Genomic DNA, 19020 nt, shown 5'->3' on the forward strand with positions numbered 1-19020 from the left:
GCGTTCCTTGGCTCAAGGCAGCATCACTTTGATATACTTCCATCATCACATCTCCTTCTCTTACTCTGACCCTGCTGCCATCCTCTTACAAGGATCCTTGCAGGGCCCACCTGGATAATCCAGGATAATCTCCCCATCTCAAGATCTTTAACTTAGTCACATCTGCAGATAAGGTAACATATACCTTATGCCATATTAGGTAACATATTCACAGGTTCTAGGGATTCAGATGTATGTATACATCTTTTGAGGAGGGAGAGCATTATTTGACTAAGAATGAAACTGAGTGTTACAGTGGAAAGAGCCTGGGTTTGTAGCAATCAGACAGCTCTGGGATCAAGCCCCAACTCCTTACAAGCAGGCTGTGCCACCTATAAAGTAGTTACTCCTCAGACCCCTCATGGAAGAGTTAAGTGGGACTTGAAAATAATTCTCTTCATTCTCATTGGCTGGAATTGTATGTCAATCAGGACTCTTGAGCATGGGTAAAAATTACTGTACACAAAATGAACCATGGCTCACTTCTGGGCTTGAGGGTAAACTGATCCACAGCTGTAGGAAGAAGGATGAATAACTAAAAAAAATTTTTTTAGTTAAAATAAAAATGGGGAAAATAGGGTTTTCTTAAGAAGGAGGAATGCTGAATAGGAAACCAACAATATCCATTGCTGAGCTTTCAAAACTTAGCTTAAGTACTAATAAAAACAAAGAATAACTCTAAACACCTAACTGCCTTTATTCCTTAACATGATGTGTTGAAAATACTTAGAATATTGCCTGGCACACAATAAATACTCTATGTATCAGCTACAATTATTATTCACTGACTTTATTAGATAGGTTTTTTATTAATGCTGTGGACAAGTATAAAACAGTAAATCTTAAAAAATAGGGATTTAAATAATCTCCAAATACAAAAACTGACATGAGTTTTGAAAAAGCTGGGAATCCAGCAGACAGAACTGTCTGCTGGTCACATTATGCCACATCTTGCTCCTCTCTCTACAACTCCATAAGCAGTCTCAGATTTTGATTCCTACTTGAGTTCTTGTCTATCAGATTGTTCACATTAAGTTCCAAACTCTATCTGGCATTTCTTTTATGTGTGTACAGGCTCTTATTCATAATTCCTTCTCTATTCTGTATCTCTCAGCGCTTTCCTCTCTGCCTGACACACGTAATTCTCCCAGGTTTCTGCTGTTACTCTGCCCCCCTCTTGGGTGTTAATTGTCTCAGCCAGAAATCCTTGTGGTCCACTTGCTACTGGGATGCTGCTCTTTGCTGCCCTCATTGGCCACTATCCATCACTGCAGGTAACTTGCCAGGTTCACATGCGTTTATGCAGGACAGCATACCCAAGCGGAGCCAAGTTCTTGTGTGCTATTTCATTTGTGAAACTGAGATTCCCAAGCATGAACTGGTGGTGCAGGAAAGAAGTGCCTTCTTCACAATGTGATGACACCAAACAGCCTGGTCTTAGTAAAGCAAGAGTGGTGAAAGACCTTAATCTGGCATGCTTTGGGCCAGAGGTCAGGAACAAAATACTCTCCTGTTCAGGATTCACATCAGGTTTGCTTTCAGCCAGTTAAAGTCACTCATAATACGAGTCTCAACATCAATATGCTCATCATCCAGCTCTTCAATATGTGAGTGTACTAGCCATCTTAAGAAGAGCAGAATATTTTCAAAGTTTGGTGTCACTGGTACCCTTGTGAATACTCTCCGTTATAGTCATACTAGATGTTTTTTGTCCTTGTTTGTTTGTTTTTTAAATTGAATTGCTAAAATGCTGAGTTTAGGGTGAAGCAACTAGGCAGAGTTTGAGCACTAACTTTATTGTGTCTACAAATCACATAATAAACCCCTGCCATTTTCTGTAGCATATAAATAGCTGAACCTACACAGAAAACTGAAATAGGTTTCCCAGTCCGTTAGATTTCACCCACTAGCACTGTGGACAAATGAGTTCTTAATAAATACTTTTGGGGGGATGATGATTTGCTAGTTTGTGTTATGCATCTCTGAAGGGACAGCAACTGGAAAAGGTCAATGTGCCTTCTGATTATGCTTAACTTGTAAGGGAATTGCTAAACCATGTTATATTGTGTCCATTGTGTTTTTTGGCATGTAACATCTCTGGATATTTTCCACCTAGAATTTGTAAAATTATTCTTTAAAGTAGTTAAAGTCCCATTTAGCGACCTTCCCACCGACTCTCTTTGGCTGTCCCACTCTCTTATTCAAAACTCCCCCAAGGTCACTGTGATGCCCTCACACTTTCTACCAACCAGTCTAAGCTTACTTTCTTCTCAATACGTCCCTTCACTTCTCTACCTTTTGTACATCACTCCCACCTCAACCCCAAAACCTGTTTCTTTAAGGCATTAGTTTCAGATGTTCAAAAAATATAGTAATGTCTTATGTTTGTAACATTTCCTTCTAAAAAGCATTTCTACATACAGTTTCCTTATTTGATCTTCATAACAATCCTTTAACATTGGTAGGCTGGACATTATTAGCCCCTTTTATAGATGAGAAAATTGAGAGTCACAGGAATTAAATGAATTAAGCTAGGCCACATAACAAGCAAAGGAGGAGGGGGTTGCTTTGAGACACACACATATAAGTTTTATGTTTCTAACTTTACTGTTCCTTCACTAATCATTCTAAATCCCACTAAAATACTTAACTTGCACAGGCATTATTCAAAACAAAGTGCCTGCAACCAATGGTAAAATAAATGGATTTTTCCCCAAAAAAATGCAAGTTACTTTTCCTTTCATGGATGAATACAGCAGTCTTTTTATAGGTTTGATGACAACTCCTGGGAGGTACTGTCGAAGCAGATGTTTTTGAACCAGACTGTTCAGAGAGTTATCCATATTTGTACATGTCTCTCCCCCTTCCTCCCACCTACATAGGTAAAAATGGGTAGAAATATAAATACAGTATATGCTTTCATCTAAAGGGCCAAAATTTGAGGTGTGGTAATTTTTGGAAATCTCCTCTCAAGCCTCAAGGGTCTCAAGAGAACTGAGAGATTTTAGTGACCTTCAGTTGCAGTGTATCATCCTTGGAGGATTGAAATTGATTTTCTTCACGTTACTGTGTGGGAATCCAGAGCCTGCGCCCCCTGACCCACGCGTTGCCTAGGAGTGTGCCACGGCCTCACACAGACAGATGTGAGCACTGGGCTTGGAGGGAATCATAAACGGTAGCAGCAGGGCTCTCATCCTGCTGCATTGTTTTGAAGTTATTCTTCCAGATTGTGCTTTCATTTCAGTTCATTCTTCTTCGCCGTGTGCTGCCGCATGTGTGACTCAATTCTAAACTTGCTTTTTTTAGCTTCTGAGAAACAAAAGTTGGTTATCTACTAACTGATTTTATTTTTACTGTAAAAGCCCTATGACTGAATTGTGCAAACAAAGCTGAATTCTATACGGTCTACACTGTATTCACTATCCAATATAAAGCGACTGAAAACATCAGAAGTTGAAGAACACCCCCCCGCAAGATGTTGGTCAGCCAAGCTTTCAGGGCAATCAATGGCAACAGCAAGGCAACTTTATAAAGGAAGCAGACGGGAATCTGTGAAGCTAATGAAGCTTAAGCTGCAGAGCCCTTCCTTTGCACAGATGCCTAACAAGACCCAGAGACAGGAGCCTAGCACTGTGTTTACATGGTCACATATTTTCTTTAAACTTGCAAAACTAGGGCATATAACTACAATTGTGTAAAGGGTCGTATTTTTCTCCACTCACACTGGCTGTCTGGTGGCACTGGAAAAGCCATGGGCATTTGAGGGGTCTGGGGTAAAAGAGGTTGACTTGAACATACACTTAGTTTGAGCTTAGTGGAATGTATTTGTACATTCAGGCATGTCTGTGGCAGAGTTAAGTTGGTGGTGGTCATTCAAATGTAGACACAGCTCCCAGGTATCCTCCTATGGTCCACTGTGCCAGCATACCTAGCACTGTGACAGCAAGCCCAACTCCAGAGGTTGCATCAGGACAGGAAAGTGTCCTTGTGGAAAACTGTTATAATCACAAGACTTAAATTTGTCAGAAAAGAATAAGAATCTCATCAACACCCAGTAAATATAAAAGTTATTTCCTGTCAGGAACAGACTTAATCATGTACCACATTGGGTTCTAAACACAACCTCTATATAGCTCTTCCAATTTCTTTTGATGGGAATAGCACAAAGTAGGATTTATCAGAATTCCCATGTTTATAGGACACAAACTATAGCAGTGACAACAGAAAGTATTTGCAACAATTCACATGAAAAAACCTTGATAGAGTTTTTTTCCAAATTTGATAACAACTTAATATTTCCAGGATATTACCAATAATGATTTGTGAAGATGAAAAAAATTTTCTAAACTATTAATATTATGGAAAATTTTTGAATTGCCATGCTATAAGAGACACTGAATTATATATGTTAATAGTCTCTCTATTAAAATATAAAAGGTTTTGTCAAATGAAGAGGCAAAGAGCATTTATTCAAAAACTACAGGAAAAAAATATAGGTATATCAGTCAATAAATTAGTATAAGAAAGAAAATTGTGATTATTTTTCTGGAATTGTGGAAATTGTATATTTGACCTTTTTTTCTTGAGTATGTAAATTGTCCTGATTTTTTTTCTCATTTTAAGCAAACTTTTACATTTGAACAGGTCCATCACTCCTAACATTCTTGGGACCTAGGGAAGAGTACAACAAAAGTGCACCTACACCACATTCTAATTATCTAAGTTTAAACACGCTAACGACTATAAATAAAGTAAGTTCTCCAACCTTGACAACTCTACCTCCATAATGATAAATTAGGAAAAAATGTAAAAAATATATTGGTTTTAGGTGACTGTAAGTTAATCAACTTTCAAAAATGACTGAAATTAATTATTGTACACAGCTTGGTATTCTATTAATGGAATGATAATTTGGGGGTAATAATAACATAAACATGCATACAATTCATGGATTAAAGATATTTATTGCCTTAATTCTTTTCTTTTTATCAAAAGCACTATATATAATAATCAAGAGTTTCAGATAATTTTATTTTATTGATATTGATGCCACATTATCAACTTTTTTTACTATTTTATAATTTTTTATTAAATTCAATTTGAAGAAACTTTGCTTTGTTGGGGCAATAGCAACTGGAATTGTCAGTAAACTTCTTAAGGCAATACTTAGATTCAGAAATGAACCTTGAGTTTTGAATATTATGTTCAAACATTACAAGGAGCTATATATATCTTATTGTTATTACAGAAAATATTACAAAACATTTTAATTTTATCATATGAATAGCTGCTACTTATACTGTAATTTCATCATCTTTTAAGGCAATATCTAGATTCACATAGTGAGGTGAAGAATCTATATTAACCTCAAGCACTTATAACTAGAGCTACATATAGATACAAATTTAAGACTAACATGAATTGTTTAATATTGAAAAACATTTCTCAGCCGCCTTTAGTGCAAATGTTGTGAACACCATGTTGATTTTATGAGTACCTCTGCAATCATATGTTAGGACATGAATAGGGGCATAAGTGAATGAATAAATGAATTCTTGGCACTACTGGAAAATGATACGTTAAGAAGTCAGACTCTCTTGCAGTCATGCTTACTCAGAGAGAGGAATTGACAAGATACTCAGTATTTCTCTTACACAAGTATTTCTGCTGTTCAAATCCTCTTCAAACTCCAAAGCAATGTTTTTCTCAGATATTCACATCAGCAAAACCTCCAAATCTTCACAGTATGGATGTGGTAACTTTTCTTTTTTTTGAGGACGTAGAACATGAGATGTGGAAAAGACTTTCCTGAGATCTGAAAGGTGTTAGTCATGAGGGCATGTGTTTGGGTTTACAGGTTGTTCCATGTTAGTAGTGCTGACAGTCAGATCCCAAGTTCTTTAATAAACTGTGTGTATGCTTGTGTGTTTATGTGTGTGTGTGTCCAGAGAGGGATCCTGGTTTAAGGGCAACACTGCTATGGTATCTAATTTTGGATTTATTTGTTTATTTATTTATTTACTTATTTATTTTTCTTAAAGTGGGCCCTGAAAATGTCTAAGCTTCAGCCTCCACAAAATTTAGATTCACCCCTGGAGAGAACTTCTGGATAAACACTGCAGACTCTACACATATGTGTTTCCTACAGCTCCTTTCCAAACCCCACTAAAATGCCTAACTAGTGGGGTTTTTTTAAAGTTATAAACCCCTGAGAGAAAATACTGAAAAGGATACAACAGCAACAAAATTTGGAAAGCTAAAAAACAGATGCATGAGTGGTAACTGAATTAGCAGACAAGGGAAGATGAAAACTTCAGGTGTCAGTCAACCTTGGAGCCTTTCTCTTTAATATCCAACATCCATGTCCTTAGACAATTCTGCTGGCTCTACCTTCAAAATACACCCAGAAACTCATCACTTCCCACCATCTTTTACTAGTACTACTCACTGTCATGGGTTAAATTGTGCTCCCCAAAAAGATATCTTGAAGCCCTAAACTCTCGTACCTATAAATGTGACCTTATTTGGAAATAGGGTCTTTGTTGATGTTATAAAGTTAAAATGAGTTCATACTGGATTAGGGAGAATCCAATGACTGGTGTCTTTTTAAGGAACAAAGATTTGGAGATACAGACACACACAGAAGGAGGACAACTAAGTAAAGACAAAGGCAGAGATTGAAGTTATGGTGCCACAAAACAAGGAATGCCAAGGTCTACTGGCAAACAAGGACTGCTGGAAGCTGGAAGAGGCAAGAAAGAATTTTTCCCTAGAGCCCTCAAAGGGAGCATGGCCCTGCTGACATGACACCTTGGTTTCAGACTTCTAGTCTCCAGACCGTGAGAGAATTTTTTTTTTTTTTAAGCCACCCAGTTTGTGGTAATTTGTTGTGGCAGCCCCAGGAAACAAGTATGCCTACCATTATTTCTTCCCTGGACTAATGAACTAATTCTTAGCTAAGTATCCTGTTTCTACCCTGGCCCCTCATTCAATCTATTCTCAACACAGCACCAGTGATATCCCTAAAATATGAATCAGGTCACGTCATTTCTGTGATTAGCAGCCTGTACTGGCATGCTATGTCCTTCGGAGTAAAAAACCAGTGTTTATACAATGTTTACACAATAAGCAGGGTGTGTCTCCAGCTCACACCCCTCCACCTCCCTGCCTTCCTCATCACCCCACAGTCTTCTTCTCTTCACTCCTTCCACTCTGGCTACACTGGCCTCCTTGCTGTTCATCAAACACTTAAGTACATTCTCACCTCAGAACTTAGGCACTGGAAGTTCCCTGTGGCTGCAACACCCTTGCCCCAGGTATTACCTTAGATAACTGTTTTGCTTCCATCAAATTTTAATCAAAATTCACACTCTCACTAGGTATGACTACCCTTTTTAAAATTGCTACCTGCTCTTTATCTCCTGGCACCCCCCCATCCCCTTACCCTATTCTAATGTTTTTTCCATGCCACTTAACAGTCCCTAGAATATTAAATAATTTATTTAGTTAGTATGCGTCTTGTTTATTGACTGTTTCTTACATTCTGTAAACTCTTTGAGAAGAGGGAGTTTTGTTTTGTTTACTATTGTATCCCAAGTGCCTAATCTCTGCCTGGCACACGATAATACATATTTGTTGAATAAATTTGTTATATTGATTGAGGCATCTCAAATGCAGGTTAATCTCCATCAGAGGACCCCAGAAATACTAAGGACTCCTGAATAACAGGACTTCTGGAAATAGGAAGCATTTGGGACTGAGACGGGAAAATTATTTGAAAAGTTGTGTAAATAGTTATTGCATACCAGGTTCTCCTCCACACTCCCAGAAAAAGACAATAGGTTTACTCTCTGCAAAGGGTCTCCAAGAGACTCTGGGGTGGGTCAGAGAATGATTTCAGGGATATCACAAAAATCTGTTCTCTGAACAGGGAAATCCCCAATTCTCTTCTGTTATTTGACTCTAAGAACATTGACATTCAAGTTCATGAATCATGGGCCGGAGCTTGCAAGATTTCTTTGTGGAGAAAATGATAAGCCCAAAAGGAAATATTTACTGATACAGAGTTGAGGGTGCTCCTGAAGAAATAACCCAGCCATGTTACCTCACACTGGACAGCGTGAAGCTGTCCATTCTCAGTGGGCACCTGATAAGCTTTTACAGCCTGATCCTAAAACATGAAGTGACCATCTTCACAAAGGCCTCTAACTTGAAAGACACTACCTGCTAGCAATGGAGTAAAGCAAGTCTATGTGTTTCTTTAAAAAATAATATAACTTAATATGAGAACACTAACAAAAGTGAAATCTTGTGTTACAAGACATATTTCCAATTAACTATATCTGTTATAAGCCTTAAAATATCAAGAATTTATGACAATTATATTCTGGTATTTTTCAGAAATCAAACCAATGAACTGTTTACCAGGCATTTGAAACCATGACTGATGTCAGGCAAAGTGAAAAACCTTTTCCATGTAGATGTGCTGATCAGTGATCTAGCTGTTTTGTTTAGACTCTTTTTGTTCAGACTCTAAATCCAAACTACTTTCCACCACTTTACAAATATTTATCAGGTGCTTACTGTGGGCAAGTCATTTTTGAGTGCTGGGAAATATATTATGTCATTATTATTGCTACACAATCACTCTGAGATATCCAGGACAGGAATTAGTTCTTTTGTTTGGTGGCCAGAGAGAATTGAAACAAAGAGATTATATGATTTAGGCAAAAATCAAACCATTAGCTAAAACATCCCACTGTGGCAAGTCTTCCCAACTGACAGGACACAAATTCCTCTGGAAGTTTGGGTTTGATGAAGTTTCTGGTCTTATTTTCATCTAAGCAAGCACCTACCTAGGAATTCCCATAGTTTTATTACATCAAATGGGGCAGATTACATTTGACATTTTCTCAAAGCATTTTGAAATCCCCCTCCCTGCCTCTACTCATATATTTTATTTTCACCTAGTGAAAGGGGGTCCATCAGTTCAAAATGGCTCCAAAAAGCCCATTGGCTCAGGCAGTTATTTTATTTCCTCTCCTTGAAAATGTCATGCACATTTTAATGACATTGACAAGGGAGCTTGCAATCCTTGTCACTTTTAGAGATGCTACAAAATACAGTCTGCAAGGATAAATGGATCTTTGGATTAAAAGCTGTTATTAGGTTCAATCTTTGTGATATTTTTTCAATCTCCAATACAGAAACAACACTCTCCTCTCCCATTCTCATCTCCCAAAGTTTTCTGAGATTCACTGTAATATTAAAATTCTCTCAACGGCAAGCAGTAGAAATCCCAATTAAAATTGGCTTAAACAGTATGGAAATGAGTATTTTCACTTTACTAGAAACCCAGCGGGTTCCAAGAAAGTGAAGTTATATGTCCAAAGACGTTATCATCTCTCTGCTTTTCCATTTTTGCAGGTATCACCTTCCTCTTATTAGTGGTAAGATGGCTACAGCATATCTAGACATGAAAACAATCAGAAAAAGAAAAGAGATAGAGATTGTTTCCTTTTCTGTATCCCTAGGAGAAAAACAAAATTTCCCAGAAGCCTCTCTAGCCAACTTCTGTTTGCGTTGTATCATTGGATCACATGCTCATTTCTGAATCAATCATAGACAAGTATAGATTACATGACATTAAAATCTGGGATAAAATAGATGAAATGGATGTTGGGGCATAAACCACACTTTTTTCTTCTTTGCCTTTCACTTGTTTCTGACTGGCCACCTAATTTTTTTCTTTTTTTTTTTTTTAGTTTGGTACTTCTACTTTATGGGTAAAATTAGTTTAATGAATTAGAATGTACTTGTTCCAGGTCACAGCACCAAATGCAAGGGTTTATTGTTTCATCTTCATTAATTTAAATGCTATGATAATCAGAAATTTGTTATTACTTACTATCAACTCTTGCTTCCTACCACAATGCCTCTTCATTAACAGATAATTCAGGACAAGTAAAGTCAGAAATTTTGAATTTCGGTCTTCTCTTTTCCACTAACAAAGAGTTTGACATTAGACAAATTACAATGTCTCCTAATCAGTAAAGTAGAGATTATTGATTCCCTATATGTTATTGAGGCTTTATTGGTTTTATTAAGGAATGTATTCTAAAGCCATGCTAAAACGTTAAAGGCTACACAAAGCTACAATTATTGAAAATTTTAGACAGGTTTCATGTTGATGACTTTAACAAACATTTCATTTGACCTGTACAATACTTTTATGAAGACACTATTATTATGCCTGTTTTATAGATGAAGAAATTGAGACTCAGAGTTTAAGTGCCTTGGTGTAAGGTACAGAGTTGGGATTTGAACTAAACCCATGCTTGTGTGACCCCAAAACTCATGCACTCAACTGTCACACTTTACAAATATACAGAATTGTTATTACTATTTCTGAAAATTCACTCATATACAGCTCCCTTACTTCCTCTGTTATGGCCTATAATACATTAATCAGTGAATATTTATTGAATACATACTATGTGTTAGATACTAGGCCAGATGCTAAGAAGGATCCAGATAATTATTTGACATGCTTCCTGTTTTCAAGGAGACTACAATCTAACCAGGGAAATAATAAAATAATTGATCATTGAAAGCATTATGCTATAAATATGAACCGACCAGCATGGGCAAAGGCTACTGCAGAAATGTGTGTTCTATGGGACAAGGAGGGTCAAGAAAGTGGGTAGACTTGGGGCTTCAAAGAGAAGTGGACTTTGTCTGACCAGGTAGAAATAACATAGGTAGTGAGGATGAGGAAAGATGTTCCAAGCCACTCAGTATGGATCATGATAGCACATAGACGAGTGAAAACTTGTGTATTTTAATAGATACAAACTACTGTATAGAAAATAGATAAGCAACAAGGATACACTGTATAGCATAGGGAATTATACTCATTATCTTGTAATAACCTATAATGGAGTATAATCTGAAAAAATACTGAATCACTATGCTGTATGCCTAAAATTAACATAATATTGTAAGTCAATTATACTTCAACAACAACAAAAGAAAAAAAAAAGTACTTGTGGGGAGAAGTAAACTAAACTATCTGCCCAGTACTAGAAGGTCTATGCAAAGAAACCTGAAGGTTGATGTTGATGAGGAACTATTGCAATAATTCTGCACCTGGGAAGAAATTATTTTCTCAAGCTGGAGAGTTGAGGTGGGAGAGACTGAGCCAGTAATGAGTAAGAACTCTCCTGACAGGCAGATGGCAGGGTCAGATTTTATGATTTTCAGATTCGATGAAAGTGCTTCTTCAAGCTTATCCTCTGTCCATAAAAGTCTCTTTGTCCCACATGTTTTACTATTTGCCAAAGGAATCTTTAAGGAAAATATTTAGGCTTTCTTGAAAGGCAAAATTTTAGGAATTAAAAAAAACTTTTTTCCTAAGACTGTCTTCTCTTAAAAGAGAGCCTATGGGACCTATTCTCTCTCCCACACTCTCTTCCATCCTTTTGTGGGCAGGGATTTATCTCCGTGTCCTTGAACTTTCCTGGATTAAGTAGAAAATCTTTTACAACTAGAAGCTCAGCTTATATCTGTCAGGATATTTAAGATTCTCCCCCTCTCTCTGTCCTATCCCCACCACTGCCACATACACAAACACACACACACCCATTGCTCAGGGATAGGAAATAGTTAAACCTCACCTCATATTTTGCCTTGGAAGTCCCCTTTTAAACAGGTCTATTAAAATATTAGTTTCAATAAGTCATAAAATATTGAAATGTATAAATAGAGGTTCAACTCCTTAGAATTCCTTTTTATTTTTTAGCAACGTTGTTGACCTATAATTTATATACAATAAATAGCACATATTAAAAGTGTTCAATTGGATAAGTTTGATCCATGAAACTACCACTGCAAGAAAAATACTGAATGCTTCCATAACACCACAAGGTTTCCCTATGCTTCCTTTGCAGTCTATCCTTCTCTATACCCCTGTCCCCAAACAACCACTAATCTGCTTTCTATCACTCTAGATTAGCTTACATGTACATTTTGTATCTAACTTCTTTCACTCAGCCAAACGATTTTTCAGGCTCATCCATGGGGTTGCACACATCTGTAATTTGTTCCTTTTTACTAGTGAAGAGTATCCCATTGTATTGTTATACCACCATCTGTTGACCCATTCACCTATTGCTGTACTTCTGGTTTATTTCCAGTTTTTGGTTATTACATATAAAGCTACTATGAACATTTGTGTACAAGTTTTTGCATGGGTATATGTTTTCAATCCTTTACGTAAAAACCTAGGAATGAAGTGACTGAACTATACGGTAGTATTTTAAGAAATATATAAAGAAAACTGCTAAACTATTCTCCAACATGGTTTTACTATTCTACATTTCCACCAGCAGTGTATCAAATTTTCCATTCTTCCACATTTTTACCATGGTCAGTATTTTATCAACATTCTTGAAAGGGTAACTTGGTTTAGTTGCATTACCTGATGAATAATACTGATAAGCATCTCTGTACTTATTTCCCATCATATATCTTCTTTGGTGAAATTTATGATCAAATGTTTTGCCCATTGATTTTTATTGGGTTGTTTGTCTTATCACTGAGTTGTAAGAGTATTTTTGTGTATTCTGGATACAAATCCTTTCTCTAATCTTTTTGTTGCAAATTTTCTCCCAGTTTTGGTGTCCTTTTCTGTTTTCTTTGTAGAGAAATAAAAGGGATTTTTTAACATTGATAAAATTTAATTTAATGATTTCATTTTTTGTGTGCCCTAAACAAAGAAATCCTTGCTTAATCCAAGGTCACAAAGTCCTTTTCTTATGTTTTCTCCTAGAAGATTTTAGGTCTATAATCCATATAAAATTAATTTTTTGTGTATGGTGTGAGGTAAAGGTTGATTTTTTTTCTCATGAATATCTAGTTTACCAGAGCCATTTGTAAAGAAGACTCTTCTTTCCCCCTGGAATTGCCCGGGCAACTTTATTGACAATCAATTGACCACATATGTGTAGGTTTATTTTTAGATAACTTATTGAGTTCCATTGATCTATATGCTCATCTGTTAGCAAATCAGAAACCACCTTGATTATTGTAGCTTTAAAAGTCCTGAAATCAACTGGTATTAGTCCTCCATTCTTGTTCTTTTAAATATTATTTGCTGTTTGGGATCATTTGCATTTCCATATAACTTTTAAAATAATTTGTCAGTTTTTACATTTTTGATTGGTATTGTGTTAAATCAATCACCATCTTAATAATAGTCAGTCTTCCAATCAATTAACATAGTTTACATCTCCATTTACTTGGTCTTTTTTAACCTCTCTCTGCAGTAATTTAAAGTTTTCCTTATAGTACTTGCACATCTTTTGTTAGAGTTATTCCAATGTATTTTATGTAGTTTGTCACTATTTAAAATGGAATCTTATTTTTAAATTCATTTCCCAATTATTTCTAATACAAAAAAAAAAAAGTTGACTTCTGTTCCTCCTTCCAGTTTAAATGCTGTAGCCAAGTAGAGTGAGTAAGCAAACAGAAATCCACCTAGACACACAGTCTATGGATAAGATGATTTTTTTACTAAACTGAGTACATTTATGCTAGAGAGAATTTCTAACTTGTCAGTCAAATCTGGTTCTAGACCCAAATTAATTTACCTCATATTAAATTATACTAAGTAAAAACAGTAAAAGCTAGCCCACCAAGGACTGTTACAGTACTTTACATATAATTTTACTTTTTTAAGTCTTGCAACAACTTTGTTTTAGGTACTATTGTAATCCCTGTTTTACAGTTACAGAAATTTAAGGTGGTAATTAAGGAACTAGATCACCTTCACTAATCAAAAAATCTTCAGAGACCATACTCAACCAGTTTTTTATAATACTTCTTGAAAATCTTGTTAAAATCTCTACTCGAGTTGAAACTAGCAAATTTATGTGTGCACTTTTGTGAAATTTCCTATAGTAAAGCATAAATACCCTCTAATGAGAACAGTATTTCAAGAGTTCAATCTTGGAGCATACCCTCCAAGAGGAAAAATAAATCATAGAAACCAAAATGTTGGAAAGGATCCTGGGCTAAGACTTGGTGGAGGTCAGATTTAAGTAAATTTTGAGGTAAAGTGAGGGGAGATATTAGGGGGAAAGGACTTCAGATTCATTAAAGATGAAATGAAAAAGAGAGATGCCTAGGATTTTACTCTCACTGCTACCTTCTTACCACCTCTGAGAGAAGCAATGAGATCACCATCACCTCCTTTTTTACTGTCCAGAGATTGAGACTCTCAGAGAATAAGTAATTTGTCCAAAGTCTCCTAGTTAAAGTGTTTTAGGAGCAGGGATTCAAACCCAGGACAGTTTGATCCCAAAGCGCAGACTCTTTCCACAGAACATCCCTCCTTCTCCCCATTCTCACCAACTCCCATCTCCACTCTTCCCAAGGATTATCTTTGGAAACTAAACTGAATGCAGTGAAAGGAATGATGAGTAGAGAAAGAAAAGATTCACCATAGAAATGCAAAATTGATTGAACAATGAAGTTTGGAAACTGCCCTGGCAAGGTTGGCCTAAATGAAGGGGAGAAGAAGAATATTATTCCCAGAGTTGAGAAGAGAGAGCCACTATTACCTTTTCCTTAGATGTTTGGAGGTCCTTGGGACTTCTGACGAAAGAAATGGAGGAAATATCAAGGTAGGTCTCAGGGATACCAAGTTTTAAGAACTTAAAAAAGAAAAAGCCTCAAAAAGTACTAAAGAGAGTCTCCAGGTCTTTTATTAGTGCTTTACCCTAGATTTTTTCTAGTAGGGAAATAGAAACTCATGGCTCCCTTCCCCCAAAATCTGGACCTACCTATTAATTTACAGCAAAAGTTACTGTTCTGAAATAGCAGCATTTTAAACTTATTTGTATTTATTGAAAGTAAATGATTTGCCTACTATTAAATTTCAAACATTCTGAAAGAGTTACAAGAGGAATTTTGGGAGTTTTCCTTTCCTAGGAATCAATGCGGAAGGCCCATTTTTTTTGGAGTAAAGCTGCTTTAAACCTAAGGGAGATTGAATTTATTCACTCCTTGGTGGTTAAAAGAGATATTTAATAGAGTTCTTCCTGTCTAGTCAGAGAGCATGGTGTTGTTCTAAGTTAGAATTACAGGGGCTGTTTGCATTTCCACTTCATGGTTCTATTAGCTTTATGCTATTAGGGACAGTTTCTATTAATGAACTAACAAGCAGATGGACCTTGGCAGCCGAGAAAAGCTTTGCTTTCAAGATGCTAGAAAAAAATATATTGACTAAAAATATCACCCAGACTTTTAACTGAGTAAGTACAAGCCTTCTTCTTGGCCATTTAACATTCTAAGTATATACTTTAGTGACACGGGTTTTGCTGACACCTTTAAGTACTAACTTATGAAATCAAGGAAAATGAGATAACACTTCTGTATTTTTTTGCAGTAAGAGTATTACAGTGGCTAGTTTTCCATCCACTTTGCTCCTGTGTTTACACATGCAATTAAGGAAATTAGAATACTAAGGCGTTTTCTCATAAACTCATGTAGTTCACATTAATTTAGAAATTGATGCTAAGGAAGGAAGGAGGAAAACAATTTTTAAATGTGTAGGGGATTCCACCTGCTTTTTCTCCTGCTATACCCTCAGTCTTGAGAGCATTTAAAATAATGCTGAAATATACATATATTCCATAGAAATTATCCCCAAACCACTATTTTATATGTACATGAAGCCATGTGCACTCTACTTTATAGATAAAGGTGTTTTCAAAGCAACGTTTACTTTAACTGATTTTTGCCTAGGTATTAACTTTTTTAAGGCCTGAACCAAAAGCTGTTAAAAACATATTATTCAGTCAAAAAGATATATTTTTTAAAAAGCTGCCAGTAAAAAAATGGAAGAAAAGTCCACTGTATTGCACTAGTAAAGAAAATATAAGCTCAAATAAATAAAAACCCAAACAGTACTTTGTAGCTAACTTTTAAGACATATATTCAAACATATAAAAGTATGCAAGTTTTCAATGAAAAAATAAAAGTGATTAATTAATGTACATTATTTTAATGTGTTCTCGCTTGGATTTCTTCCAGTGGCAGGGAAGTAACACTCCCCATCATCAGGTCATAATGTCCGTGTTAATACTGGTTAGCACTAGCAAAAAGAACAGAATATCAGATTCAGTTTTTCTTGCTGTGGTAGCAAAAGTCAGAGTCAAATAGAGAAAGAGAAAGGGAGAGAGAGGAGAGAGAGAGAGAGAGAGAGCACAAATGGCAGTGGAAGAGCAAATTGGTCTAAGAATTTATACTTTTGTGCTGGTTGATACATTTTTCTTTGACTTAATTGTAGGTTCATTAGTTTTATGACTTCCTATATTCCCCACTGTACCAAAGAACTGCTTTGTTGCCATATACGCCTAAAGTACGGAAAGTAAAAAATTTTGCCAAAATGTATCCCTCACATAAGTAAGCCACCTTATCTTTGAATGTTCACGTCTTTCATATTATACATTATTTACTCTTAAAAGCAGGATAATATTTATGAGATTTTCAACCTAGTTACACATTAGGATCACCCACAAAACTGCTAAACATGCCAATGAATAGGGCTGTTTGTCAGAGATTCTGACTCAATTTGGTCTGAGATTGACCCCGTTCATAGTAGAAAAATTTAAGCATCTCAGGTGATTCCAATGTATAGCCATGCGGAAAACTACTGCAGGATCTCAATATTAGTTTTGGACACTTATAGAGGCCACCATATAAAATCGGGTATAAAGAGGCAGAGAAATGTAACATAGATTAGTAATAATTCTTGTGGGTATGACTTTATAAGTGTTGGATGCCTTGGTACACAGCCTTTTAAAGATGTCTTTAAAATATACACATTAATGGTTAAACTGTAGAGATCTATAACTACATAAAAAACAAACGTAGCAATATTAACAATATTCACTGAGCACCTAAGATGGACAAAGAACACAAAATTATACTAAAATTATACTAAAAACAGAATTATACTAAAATTATACAAATGAGTATTTGAGGCTTGATATAAAACTTCCAGTAAAATCATTACACAAGAATGCTAAAAGTGATTAATATCAATAACAGGAAACGTGCCTTATACTTCATTTGCAACCTCCTTATGAATTACAGTACAGCCCTAAGAACTTACATATACCTATATGTGATATACATTATATCACAATAGTACATTGGCTTAAGCTTAGATATTACAAAATTATTTAATATGCTTTCTCATGGTAATTGACCAAGATGCAAAATTGTCTATTCAAAATTCATATCAATTAAAATTATCAATATTTTATCTTTATTTTATCTTTTCAATTACCAAAACATTTCAAACTAATGTTTTATGCCATTAGATTTTTTGTTGTTTTTTGATAACTTTTAGTGATTCACTACTAAATAGTTTTAGAAGGCTAAAAATACTAAGCATCTAATTTGTCAATTGTATGTTGAATGAATGAATGGAGAGCATAAAGACTGTTTCTTTTTATTTTTTATACATTAATATGGAGATTTTTTTTCAACACTACACTATCTCAGTGACAATCAGAGGAGCATCTGAAAGTAAATTCATTAATGTGGCAGGAGCTCGAGCAAACCTATTCTAGCCCATTTACACCTTGTTCTATTTCCCTTATCCTATGAGGGATTAAAAGTCACCTAACAGGGACTTCCCTGGTGGCGCAGTTGTTAAGAATCTGCCTGCCAATGCAGGGTACACGAGTTCGGGCCCTGGACTGGGAAGATCCTACATGCCGCAGAGCAAGTAAGCCCGCGCGCCACAACTACTGAGCCTGCGCTCTAGAGCCTGCGAGCCACAACTACTGAAGCCCGCATGCCTAGAGCCCATGCTTCCCAACAAGAGAAGCCACTGCAAGGAGAAGCCCGTGCACCACAACAAAGAGTAGCCCCCACTCGCTGCAACTGGAGAAAACCCACGCGCAGCAACAAAGACCCAACGCAGCCAAAAATAAATGAATAAATAAATAAATTTTTTAAAAGTCACCTAATAATACTAGTAAACACTTGCGTATCATTGCTACGTGTCAGGCACTATTCTAAGTGTGTTGCATATATTAGCTCATTTAAGAACCCCATGAGTAATGAGGCTTCAGTTTACATTATATGGATCATCATTAGTTATAAATTCTAAAGAAAATGTTTTGGGGCAGAGCTTATTAGATCCAATTGGCTTCCAGGAAATGCATATCGAAAAACTAAATCACTAATTGCATTTTAAATATTCAGAAGTGGTTTGTTGAACAAAAGTAGCTCCAAAGATGTTATTCATAATGATGCTAACCCTTCTGATGAATTCAAGAATGACTCTGCATTCTAATCTTTGATCTCTGGCTTCTTCTCTTTCTCCTAATGTTTTTACCACCTCCTTCAATGATTAATCTTCAATAATGAGGCCAAAGTTGACTTCTCACACCTGTTGCTTTGGCTATACCACCTACTTTCTACAATCTCAATGGCATTTTGGATCAGAACCAATTAATAACTAGTTGATTCAAAGCTTTTCAAAAGGATGCCCTTGGCCACCTCAGTATGCTTTTGTTACTTTCCATACGCTTTATTGACTATCCCTCTCTTCTTTCATCCCACCCCATTTTCCTAACTTTCCTCCAGACTACCCACTGAGGCTAGTTTTCTAACTGTTTCTTTCTTTAGCTTAAATAAAAAGGCCAATGAAAGTCTTCCTTAGTAGAAAAGCTATGTATGTTTCCTTTAGTTTCTTTCTTACCAGAGAAACTCTACAGGTTGAATTGTGTCGCTCCCCCCCAAAAAATTCATACGTTGAAGTCCTAGCCCCTCAGTACCTCAAAATATGACCTTTCTAGACATAGGGTTGTAGTAGCTGTAGTTGATTAAGTTGAGGTCATATTGGGATAGAGTGGACCACACCCCCCATCCAATATGACCGGTGTGCTTATAAAAGGGGGA

This window comes from Aethalodelphis obliquidens, unplaced genomic scaffold (genome assembly GCF_003676395.1).
Source record: "Aethalodelphis obliquidens isolate GAN/ISIS:26980383/991018 unplaced genomic scaffold, ASM367639v1 scaffold2, whole genome shotgun sequence".
Classification (NCBI taxonomy): domain Eukaryota; kingdom Metazoa; phylum Chordata; class Mammalia; order Artiodactyla; family Delphinidae; genus Aethalodelphis; species Aethalodelphis obliquidens.